Source organism: Microcaecilia unicolor, chromosome 3 (genome assembly GCF_901765095.1).
Source record: "Microcaecilia unicolor chromosome 3, aMicUni1.1, whole genome shotgun sequence".
NCBI classification, from domain to species: domain Eukaryota; kingdom Metazoa; phylum Chordata; class Amphibia; order Gymnophiona; family Siphonopidae; genus Microcaecilia; species Microcaecilia unicolor.
In genome coordinates, this window is record NC_044033.1 from 316,204,090 (window position 1) to 316,216,898 (window position 12,809).

Sequence of the window (12,809 nt, forward strand, 5' to 3'; positions counted from 1 at the left end):
AGAGATATTTGGAAAGACATTAAAAAATAAAATAAGAAATCATACAAACATTTTAGGAAAATATACATGAATCTTTTGTCCACCAATCAGGAAATCAATAGAATATAATTCCTAATACAGGTAGATACTCCCTCCAATTACTGTCTCTAGCCTGCCATACACATTCAGGGAGGTCTTCTAAATCTTAATAATTAAAGTGTAGATAGCAAAAACCTCAGTATAAAATTTGCCCCCATTGTGTGCCATTTCTGGTGCTTCCAAAATATTATTACATTTTTAGTGCTATGGGCTTACTCAGCGGTAATCGGCCAGAGCCGCGCTGCCCAGTTACCACTGGGTTAGCGGGAGAGCCCTTACTGCCTCCAAAATAGGTGGCAGCAAGTGCTCCCCCAGGAAATGGCCACATGGCAAGTGTTTAACTTACCACATGGCCATTTCCATTTTTTAAAAAAAAACGAAAAGCCTTTTATCTGCTATGGTATAAGGGGCCTCGGTGTATGGCAAATCCATGTGCCGATGCCACTGCCGGGCCCCTTGTACTGCAGCTTCATAAAAGGGGCCCTAAGTAAGTAGCTAAAGTTAGGACAGCAAAAAGGTTGTCCTAATTTTAGCCACCGAGCTAACTGGACACTGGCATCCAATGATTAAAGAGATCCTCAATGAAATTAACCAAAGTCTACACATCATGAACACCTGGGCAGATGCATTTCGCTTGAAACTAAATGCAGAAAAAACTCAATGTCTGATACTCACTTCCCAGTACAACACGAATGAATTCACCGCTATAAACACACCAAAACTAAACCTTTCAATCTCAGAAACGTTAAAAATCCTTGGAGTCACTATCGACCGCCACCTAACACTCGAAACTCATGCAAACAACACAACCAAAAAGATGTTCTACTGCATGTGGAAATTGAAAAGAATAAGACCATTCTTCCCAAGATCCGTCTTTCGCAGCCTAGTGCAATCCCTCGTACTCAGCCATCTGGATTACTGCAACTCACTATACGCAGGTTGCAAAGAGCAAATACTGAGGAAACTCCAAACAGCCCAGAACACAGCAGCCAGACTCATCTTCGGAAAACCAAATATGAAACCCTTACGAGAGAAGCTACACTGGCTCCCACTTAAGGAACGCATTACTTTTAAAGCATGCACATTAGTCCACAAAATCATTCACGGTGAAGCCCCAGCCTACATGTCTGATATAATAGATCTACCACCCAGAAATGCTAAAAGATCATCCCGAACTTTCCTCAACCTCCACTTCCCTAATTGCAAAGGCTTGAAATACAAGGCGCTGCACGCGTCAACCTTTTCTTACATGAGCACGCAATTCTGGAATTCACTGCCATGCAACCTGAAAACGACCTATGAGCAAGCCACCTTCCGCAAACTATTGAAGACCCATCTTTTTGAGAATACTTACGGAAAGAACCAAAACACATAAAGCCCACACCCACGGTTCAATAATGCTTCAATACAGCCACTCTGAATTCTCATCCCCTGTAATCTCACCACACTCATACTTCTACTCACAGAAAATGTATACCATATGCTTTCTTGTTGTTATGTACTGCCCCTTTTAGTTTCCCGTTGTTCCCCCAATGTTTCACTGCTCTTTTCCATTGTTATATTCCTTACTGATACTCTGAGTTTGTCTCGCTTAACTCCTCACAATGTAATCCATAACCGAGTAGTAACAAATTGTATTTCTATCACTCACAACTTATTGTAAGCCACACTGAGCCCGCAAAAAGGTGGGAAAATGTGGGATACAAATGCAATAAAATAAATAAATAAATGAGGTTTTCATTCTCCCCAACGCAGCCGCCACCATCTTGATATACCCAAAACAATGTAATTAATAGGGTGACAAGCTCCACCTACTGGCTTCAGCCCAGATAATGGGCCAAACATGCTCCTGCCATCTCCTGTTCATCAAACCTCTTTGGTTCAGTATGAGACCAGACAGCTTCCCTTCCCTTCCCTTCCCTCCCCTCCCCCCAACACACATTTCTAATGGAGAGCTCTCATCTGTAATCTATCATTTGTTTTCACTTTTCAATTCTCTGGGTCAGATTTAATGATCAGACAAAAGAAGGGTCTCAAAACATGGACAAATCCCACAAGTCCACGTGCTTATAAACTTTCACAACAGTGCAACTTTTCTCCAAGGCTTTTACTTCTTGCAGCTTTTAGAAGAGGGAAAAAAAAACCTTCTGAGGGAAAAAAAAAATAGAGCAAGCAAAAACTGAAGGGACAGGATCATGAAGAGGAAAAGTTGAACATGTGAGGCTGGCAGCACCTTCCCTTTGCAAGTGCCCGACTGCATAATTACCTGTAACATCATGTGAGTAGGAGGATGCACAGGAGACAGGTGGAGCTTGATGTTGAAAACAGGATGCACACGTTTCCTACTGACACAGAGAATGTACATAAAGTTAAAATAAATAAATACTGCTTAGAATCATGAGGCAACAGATTGGGACTAAATCCAAGAATATTGCAGGGCTGACCTTATTTGGAGATGGTGGAGACAAGAACTATATCTGAATTCAAGAAAGCATAGGTCAAGCACGTAGGATCTCTTAGGGAGAGCATGAGATAGTAAATGGTATGGATGGGCAGCCTGGATAGGCCATATGGCCTTTTTCTACCATCATTTTCTCTGCTTCTATATTTGGATGATGCTTCATACTGCAAAGGAATACTTGCAGCAATCTTCAGCATAATTGGATAGATAATAGCATTAAATTTTGGAAGCCTAGGGGAAAACAGATTTTAGAAGGTGTGGAGGGATTTTTCAGCTTTTTTTTTTTTTTTAATTGCACTGCAATATGGCTACAGTGCCTGAAGGAGAAAGTTGCTTTTCTGAAGTACTCCTAAACCTCACAGAGTGTCAGGTTCTTGGCTTTGGGAAGTTGAATCACAGGCACAGCCAGTAAGCATGCTAACATACAGAGGCAAGAGACTGGATGTGCTGTGGAAAACCAGGCAGGCTGCTCTTCCCCAAACGTCTAGAAAGTTGGTATGAGGGGTGGACAGTGGCAGCTGCTCCCCTGAGATTCTTAACATAAAGTCTTTAATCATCCTCCATTTCACGGGGAATATTTTCAGATGTAAATGCCACTTTGTCTTTGTGTTTATGTCTTCGTTTATCCAGTAGAAATCTTGCTTGCGTTCAGCTCTAATTCCAGCAGATGAACTGCTGTAGTGCCCATCAGAGACGCTGCTGCCAGCGCTGCAGGGGAGCAAGGGTGGCGATAAATGAGCAGCCTACGCAGCATTTATCTTTATGGGCTAATCCCGAGGAGTCACTTGGAAGCAGTGAACTAATGAGGATTCTGTTTTTTAGTTGTCCCTGGGGCGATGCTGAGGGCATTATCTTCCAACGAAGGACTTACTAAGTACAAGGGAACTGTTGCGACGGTAAACTGTAATCAAGAGGAATATTTCATTTGAGTTAAATAGAAAATAACAAGGAGGAAAACAAAGTAGTAGACGAAAGCAGGTAGCTGCTTCGGTGACCATTTCCTGACATTCATGGAATAAGCAAAGGAACATGCACTTGTCAACAGATAAGGACCTCTTGGTCCACTTAGTTTGCTCACTGTACTGTCACAGACATTGCTCAGTTTCTGGTCTCCTCCTTCCTAACATTTATTTTAATATTGCAACTTTTTTGTTCTCTTAGGCTTGCACAGCTGGTGTATGATTGTTGCAATTGTCCAGGTCTTACCATGTCTAAGTGGCTCCACTTACTCAGATGTAGCAAGACCCAGAAAATTGCAAAAATCGTTGTAACTTTTTATTAGATTTTCAAACAAGAAACAATCAATACATATCAAGGCACCGGTATTTTATAAGGAGCGCATAGGGGTCCTTTTACTAAGCCATGGTAAAAAGTGGCCTGCAGTAGTGTGAGTGTGTTTTGGCGCACACTGGGCCATTTTTTACCGTGGCTGGGGAAAAAGGCATTTTTTAATGGGGCAGTAAATGGCTGTGTGCTAAAATTAAAAGTAATGCACAGCTATTTACTGCCTGAGCCCTTTCTGCCACCCATTGACCTAGCGGTAAGTGCTCACGTGCCACATGTGTGATACTCAAGCAGTGCATGCCAATGTGGGCATGTGGCTAATTACCACCGGAAATGCCCCCACGGTAGAAAATAGAAAAATATTTTCTACCATGGGAAACAGCGCGCACCAACTTCAGAATTAGCGCCGGGTGAATGCAGTACCCGGGCGGTAGTGTCAATTTGACACATGGTACACGTGCAAATTTGTAAAAGGGCCCTATAGTTGGGCACACACCCTATAGAATAGGCATGTGTGCGCCCCTTCACATACCGTTGTATTCCTGCATCTACATGAACATTTATGCAACGTGCTCTTTTGGCAGGCTTGGGGACACTTCTAAAATGGCAACCAGAGCTAGAAAGTCTAATTGTGGAGAAAAGGACACCCTCCTCCTCATCAAGCTTTTTCCAGAGCCTAAGAACCACCTGTTCCCAGCGCCAGAGCAGAGAAGAAAGATGCCCAGAATGTGCCAGGCCTGGCAAAGACTGGCCAGGTGCCAGTGGACTGGAGGAGTAGCCTAGTGGTTAGTGCAGTGGACTTTGATCCTGGGGAACTGAGTTCAATTCCCACTGCAGCTCCTTGTGACTCTGGGCACGTCACTTAACCCTCCATTGCCCCTGGTACAAAATAAGTACCTGAATATACTATGTAAACCGCTTTGAATGTAGTTGCAAAAACCACAGAAAGGCAGTATATCAAGTCCTAATTCCCCCCTTAATCACCAGTATCCTATCTCAGAGGAGTAAGTGCCAACAGGGAGATGAGCAGGAAAGGGTGAACTCCTAACAGTGAGAATTGCCATGCCAAAACAGTGAGATGTTTTGGACAGTGTCTGTATGGTATAAAAGGTAAAATATGTAGTTGCGGATGGAGTGTTTGTCATCTCACAATTGTAGTCCGTTTAAGAGGCGACTCCTTAAGATTTGGACAACATCTGTGAACACTCTTACTGTATGAGTTTGTTTGATTGTATTGAATAACCTGGACATTTAAGTATTGTATGACTTAGGCATTCCTGTTTCACTTTACATTGTGTTCTTTTGTGTACTACATTGGGGGGATGTGGGGGAGTTGGGGGAGGGGGTAATGCTTTCGGTGATCAGAAATTGAGTTATATACCTTGTTGGTAGGTTTTCATTTTGCTATCACTCTACTATTTGAAATTGTATGTTGCGGGTATAATTTTCAATAAACATATTTTCAAATAAAAAATTCCTGAGATCTTAAAAAAACAAAACAAAACAAAGTAAAATATGTAAATGATATATAGCATTTCCTTATGAAAATAGACCAGCTGTAACTGTAAATAGGCCTTCTCTGTAGCTAGTGAATGGTAATGGAGTACAACAATATGAGGATACATAGAGGGGCATAATCGAACGCAAACGCCCATCTCCATGGGCGTCTATGTCCGAGAACGGGTATGTGAAGGGGTGGGGCAGACCATATTTTCGAAAAAAAATGGGCGTCCATCTTCTGCTTTGAAAATACGGTTTGTACGGACCAAAATGCCATGGATTTAGTCGTTTCCGAGCTGGGTGTTTGTTTTTTTTTAGCGATAATGGAAACTAAAAACGCCCAGCTCAAAAACGTCCCAATCCAAGCCATTTGGTCATGGGAGGGGCCAGGATTCGTAGTACACTCGCCCCCCCTGACATGCCAGGACACCAACTGGACACCCTAGAGGTCAGAGTGGTGGATTTCAGACAGCACTCCCACATGCATAGGTCCCTTACCATGGGTGCTGAGCCCCCAACCCCCCTCCCCCAAAACCCACTACCCACAAATGTACAACACTACCATAGCTCTTAGGGTTGAAGGGGGCACCTACATGTGGGTACAGTGGGTTTTGGAGGCCTCCCAATTAACATCAATAGCTAATTGTTAACAGCCAATTATTGATTGTTAATGGCTCGTTAACTAATTTATTTGTGCAGGGATCTCAGGATCATGCGCAAATTTGGGCACCATTTATAGAATCCTGGAGATTATGTTTGTATTTAATGTGGTGATGGTGCAGAGTCAGGGGTCAAATTTTCTTTTCTTTATGACATCCAGGCTAAACTATTTTACTTAAATCATTTGTGCTCAATATTACCAACGTTGGAAAAGTTTTCATTTTTTTTCAAGTGTAGCCTGGGAATATAAGTTGTGTTCTTTTTTTTTTTAATGACAACTATCTGACCAGTGTTCTAAGTGGGGGGATCTCCTCACCTTCCTCCCTGACCAGAGTTTTTAGGGGGGCCATCTTTGTACTCTTCGGAAGGGGTGGCAACTCATTCTTATCTCAGGCAGAAGACTACCTTGAGCAGCACCTGAGAAGTGGCGGTACTAGGAGGTGAAAGCAGCACATACAGCTCTCACTTCTAGCTCTGCTGCCATACCACTTCCCAATCAATCCTAAACTCTTCTTTCCATGTGACCTGGCAGTAAGTAAAATGCTAAAGTACCTCATTTCTCATTGTTGCAGTGCTGAAAAGAGCCATGAGCTCACATGGCCAGGGTTGCCAGGTGGAAAATTTTTTTCCCACCCAATCCAGCCTAAAAACAGCCCAAAACCCGCCCAAACTCAAACCCCGCCCCTGACACCCCCACCCCCGCGTCATCAACCCCGCCCACGCTGTCATCAACCCTGCCTCCCCCATCACCGGCCCCACCTCCCCGTCATCAGCCCCGCCTCCCCGTCATCAGCCCCGCCTCCCCGTCATCGGCCCCGCCCAGAACGTCACTAACCCCGCCCAAAACGTCACTAACCCTGCCCCCTGCGGCCGAAAAAACCGCCTGAAAACCGCCGAAAAGAAAAAAAAGAAGCCCAAAAAACCGCCCACCTGGCAACACTGCACATGGCTCAAACAGCAAGACCTGAGCTCCACAGCAGCCTAAGGCCTCATGCTAATTCAGTGCCTGACTACATAGGGGGAGGAGGGAGAAATTGGAGACTAATAGGGAGGCAGAGCAGCAGCACTGCTAGAGGTAAGAGCAGTGTGTGCCATGTTTGCCTCTTCTTTCCAGACTTTAAAAAATATTTTATATATTCCATTGGAAAGGGGAAGAAGCAAGGAGTCTTCCCTGAACCCTCCACAGTACCCCTCAATTCCTCCCAGAAAACCTGGGAAAACTCCTCTCTACTGTAGATCCACCTCAGATGTTTCCCTCTACTGCAGCTCCCCCCCCCCCCCCCATCCTCCCTGCAGACTCACACCTTTACTTCACATACTCATATGCCCTCCCTGCTGACTTTGGACACTTCCCCTCTAATGCAACCCCCCCCCCCCCCCCCCACACACACACACACACACATACCCTCCATGCAGACTACTACTACTACAAATCATTTCTATAGCGCTACCACTCGTACGCAGCGCTTCACAATTGAACATGAAGAAAAGACAGTCCCTGCTCAAAAAGAGCTTACAATCTAAATCAGGACAGACAGGACAAATAAGGAATAAGGGTAGGACAGACAGATAGGACACATAGGGAAAAGGGACTGTTGAAGAGAGGAAGACAAGATAAAGGTTACGAGCAGGTGACAAGTTAGGAATTAAAAGCAGCATCAAACAGGTAGGCCTTTAGCCCGGATTTGAAGGCAGCCAGGGATGGAGCTTGATGTAATGGCTCAGGAAGTCTATTCCAGGCATAAGGTGTGGCGAGATTAAAGGAACGGAGTCTACAGTTAGCGATGGAGGAGAAGGGTGCAATTAGGAGAGATTTGCCTAGTGAACGGAGTTCCTGGGAAGGAGGGTAGGGAGAGATGAGGGTGGAGAGGTAGTGAGGGGCAGCAGAGTGAATGCACTTATAGGTTAATAAGAGGAGATTGAACTGTATATAGAAACGGATAGGGAGTCAGTGAAGTGACTTCAGAAGAGGGCTGATATGGGCATAGCGACTTTGCCAAAATATTAATTGTGCAGCAGAATTTTGAACAGATTGAAGAGGAGAGAGATGGCTGAGTGGAAGACCTGTGAGTTGCAGTAGTCCATTAGTATCCTATAGCCTGTTAATCAGGATGTACTTTTTGTAGGTGACATTTGTTTCTCTGCCATAGTAATTTTCAAAAGCATCCAGGATTTTGTTCACATCAGTCTTATTTGCATTGCTCTTGAATGTTGGGGTCTTACATAGCTCATATGCTTCTATGCCAATGCGTGCTAGGAGAATGGTAATATGCTCATCTGCTGCTCTTTCATAATTCCACCACTGATTCTTGACATCCAAGTCTGAATTTGGACATTTTGCACAAAATATCCAAAATCTGAATAGAAAAGAAGGTCATTTTCGAAAAGAAAAAGGTCTCTCATTTTTTTTTTAAATACTGTGTTGAACAAGGTTTTGTGCTTTGGATGTTTTTTGGTGTTTTGTTTGTCAATTTTCGGAAAAACAAAACAAGTGTAAAACGTAGATATTCATGCGATTGGGATGTAGGAGGAGCCAGCATTTTTAGTAGACTGGTGGTCCACCAGACATCCTAGGAGAGCAATGGGGCACCCTAGAGGGCACTTCTGTGCACTTCATGAAAATGCTCCCAGGTGCACATCTCACCTTTGCTCCCTTATGCTGCTCTAATAGATCTGGCTACAACATCTGAGGCTGTCATAGAGGCTGGTAAGTCATATTTATTCACATTTTTTGAGGGGGGGCATTGACCACTGGGGGGGTGTACTGCTATGTATTTACAGCCTGTATCGCTAACACAGACTACTCAATAATTACCGTGGATTCTTTTAGATTCGTATTAGGTAAATGAGACCTTTATTAGAGGTGCTAAAATCTACAATGATTAAGATATATATACAATGATTAAATCATCTAACTAAAAGAAAGCTATAAGACAGATATATACAACATCACTGGTCAGGAACTTTAGGCCCTTATCATCAGCTGGGAGGCCCATTGCAGCCTGAAGTCTCCTTATGACCAGGAACAAGTCCTCTGCGCGATACGTCTACCCACAGATGAGCCTCAAATCTCTGCTGCAACAAGCCCCCCTTTTTATAAAGCTTAGAACTCATGTTCAGAGCTAAGGAAAATTACAGAATGCTTCTCTGTTTAGGTAAACAAGCCATACTGTGGGAACGTGGTCACATGTTTTCCAAGTCCAGGTGGCCAGGCTGAACTCCAAAAACAAGCACCATCCTCTTCTTCACATACCAAATTAATTAGAGCTGTGTCTTATCTTCTGCATTCTAACTTATTTTCACACAATCAAAGTTAAACAATCATTTTTAAACAGAATTACTTCTAATCAACAATATAAACCCAGAGTGTACTGGTCAAGACAGAGTTTAAAAACAATCTTTAAAATTAACTTTTATTACAGGGGGTCACCCCTGATTCCCTCTAGTAGTCATTTAGGGCAGCTTTTTGTGCCTTATTTGTTCTAAAAACAGGTCTATCTCAAAACGTCTCAGTTTTAGTCCTAGACGGTTTTGTCTTGTTCCATTACGGCTGATAAACGTCCAAGTATTAGGAAGGAACGCCCAAATCCCACCCTTAATATGCCCCCTTTAAATTTTGATGCACTGCAGAAGAACAGCATAGAACAACATATGAAAAATAAGTTTCGGAAATACTAATTTGGACATTTTTGTGATTAAAACGTCCAAATGCTGCTTTATGCCACTTTTTGGACGTTTTTCTCTTTCAAAAATGAGCCCCAAAGTGACCTTACTAAATTCTAGAATCTGTATTAATAAATATATTTCTAAGGTAGAATTTTTCCTAGGTCCACACTCCTACTACTTAGGGAAATATGGTTTATAATAATAATAATCTATCTTAATTTTTCCACCTGGGGTCCATTCAGTCCTAGCTACACTACTGATAATCCTAATTTGAAGTCTAACTCCTAGAATCATGGAGAACTGGAAGCAGAGCTGCATCTGTTAAAATTAAAAAAAAGAAAAGAAAATACAAATACAAAAAAACACCGCTCCTTCTCTTGTTTCTCCAGCATGATGCTCCCTATTGAAAGGGAAGAATCTGGAATGGACACAGAGCACAAAAACATGACTGTTTCATTCTATAGACTTCTTCTGTTCTTTACAGGCTGCTTAAAGGGAATGGTCTAAACAGCAAGCACAAAGACTAACTGGCACCTTCATCAAAATTTGGCACCAGGGCAACTGCTTATTTAGATTGTAAGCTCTTTTGAGCAGGGACTGTCTCTCTTTGTGTCAGGTGTTCAGCGCTGCGTGCGTCGTAGCGCTATACAAATGCTAATAATAATAATACTCCTATGCCATCACTCTTCCCTATAATTTTTCGCATTAAGTTTCTTCTCAAACACTTCCATTCCTTCATTCTTTCTAGGTCACTCACTTCTTCCCTGCACTCTTTCCCAATCCCTGCATCCCTTCTATCCGCTCCCTTCCCCATTTTTGAGCCTCCGGGATTCCAGTTTGATAGTTCTGCCTGCCACAATACACCATCATCGAAGTCATGGCCTATTCCAGTGTCAAAAATAACCAAATCCAGCATGAACTACAACGCCCAGCTGTCCATGCCAAAGCCATACGCTTCCACTCGCAATGCCTACTAGGAACGGTAGTCCATATCTCGACTTGGTTTTGATGACGCCAATGACACCGACAGCACTAAGACCCTCCCCCCCCCCCCAAGCTTTTCCATTTCCCAGGATCCAATTCGCGGTTTATGTATCCTCCTAGGAGTTGTAGTCCCGTGTCTCCTTTCCTCCCATTGTTGAGCATAGCGAGAAAACTACAACCCCCAGCGCTCCGCGTTGGCCGCCCCCCTGACCGCCCGGTCCGGTCTCTGTTTACATTGTTGGTATAAGGGCAGCGGAAGAGCTGGTGGTGGGCTCTGGTAAGAAGTTGGTGTTTTGCTGCTTTTGAGCTGTGGTTGCTGTGGGCTTTTGCTGTGACCGGGGAAGAAATGCGAGTGGTTAATGTGCAGTTGGCGGCCGCTGTCCTGGGAATCATTCTGCAGTTCTATTGTCACTTCTCTCCTTGTATTATTTTGCCGTATGCTCTTTTTGTTTCTCTCGCTACAGGTTCTTAGCATAGGAAAGGATTTTCCTTTCCTGGCTGACGGATTACATTTATGGGAGTTGTTTCTGTGCGTGCTGTGTTTACTAGTTTGGTACCTCGATAGGGCTGTTGACACAGTATAATTTTTCACATACTGATGTTAATGTGCGTGTAGATATTAATAGATGTATTTCTAACTTCACTAAGCTGTGTATGTAGTTTACTGTGACTCAAATAGGCTGCTTAGCACTCGTCAGAATTATTGCAGGTACTGCTGTCTCCTTTTCTGTGTATATATTCCTTTTTCATAACAACCGTTTCACAAAAATATAACTAATGTTCTCAACTGTGGTCCCTCAAACAGCTGTAGATTTCAGACTGCAGTGATGTAGCTACTTGTCTGGACCCCTTCACTTTGGGCTCAAGGCTCCCCCCCCCCCCCCCCAAAAAAAAAAAAAAATTGGCAGGGATCCCCAAGTCCTGCTAGCCAAACAAGTCCTCTAGCGGCAGCGTGGCAATCGGCAGCACTTCTATGGGCATGCCTTGGTGGGAATGAGGGCTCTGGCACAGTGGCCCCAGCACAGTTCATAAACACAGTTGGGTCTACACTAGCAAAGGAGGAGAATGTGACCTGATTTGCAGGGGTTTACTTCCTCCTCCTCCACCTATTCTGCTGGTTGGTTATACTAGGCATCTGCTATAACCTAGGACAGAGCTACCCAAATTTGTCATGAAGCTATCACAGCTAGTCATGTTTCTAGGATATCCATAATGACTGTGTATGAGAGATCTACATGCTTGATATAGGTGAGTTTATCTCATGCATAGTCATTATGAATAGCTTGAAAATCTGGGGGGGGGGGGGGGGTTTCCCAGGACATGTTTTGGAAGCAGAGCAAGTGATGGGTCAAGAGGTGATGGGTCAGTGCTTTGAATGGTTCACCGAAAATATGGATGAGGGTAGGGGGAGTCACATTTTGCATACACAGACGCATGATCCTTTTTTTTTTAAGTAGGGGGTCCACCTATTCAAGTTCTCTTTCAAATATTACGCACTAGTTAAGTGTGCATTGTGGCAGAATGCTTGGGAATGGTGTTCTCCTTATTAAACAGTTACAGTATTGTCGTTGATTATATTCAATATATTGTGAATGGGTCATGGATGAAAGGTCATGTAATTTGCATATGTCATCTCTTTTGTCATGGATGAAATAAGGTTGCAGCTTTAACAAATTTACAAGTCAAACCATACAGTTCTTTAAGTCAAGCATTTCTGAGAAAACACAATACCTGTTACTATCAATCGTTCCATGTGCATTTTGCAAAGATTATCAGTTGTCAGGTATAGGAGTCAGTATGCCATGATCTAGCCTGAAATAATGCTGCTGGTAAAGCTATTGCCCCCAAACAACTGACCAGTTAGACTGTTACACTGGAGAGGAAAAATGATCTGCTGCAAACAGACAGTCTCATATAAACCAAAAATACATCTTGCACCACTGATTAGCAGCCTTATAGAGGGACTCGGTCGATTCATGTTGGTGAATTTCACCCAATGGAACTGCAATAATTCCACCACATTCTCTATTACTTTTCCAAATACAATAGGAAGTTCCTTAGCGTCAGCAGCAGAGTTGCATGGGGACAGAAATTTTCACCCGTCCTTCTTCGTCCCCACTAAAATCTCCCCCATCCCCATGACTCATCTCCTCCATCTCTGCCCATTCCCTGTACA

The 12,809-nt window shown here is 43.4% G+C and overlaps 1 protein-coding gene across 2 annotated transcripts in view; it reads left to right on the forward strand.

Annotated features, from left to right (window-relative positions):
* The first annotated feature begins 10,857 nt into the window (after positions 1-10,857).
* Positions 10,858-12,809, forward strand: part of CALCOCO1 (calcium binding and coiled-coil domain 1) — a 188,343-nt gene continuing 186,391 nt past the window's right edge. For both annotated transcript variants that reach the window (XM_030198341.1, XM_030198342.1), the window contains exon 1: positions 10,858-10,910. The gene's annotated coding sequence lies outside the window, so the exon portion shown is untranslated. The remainder of the gene's footprint in view (positions 10,911-12,809) is intronic.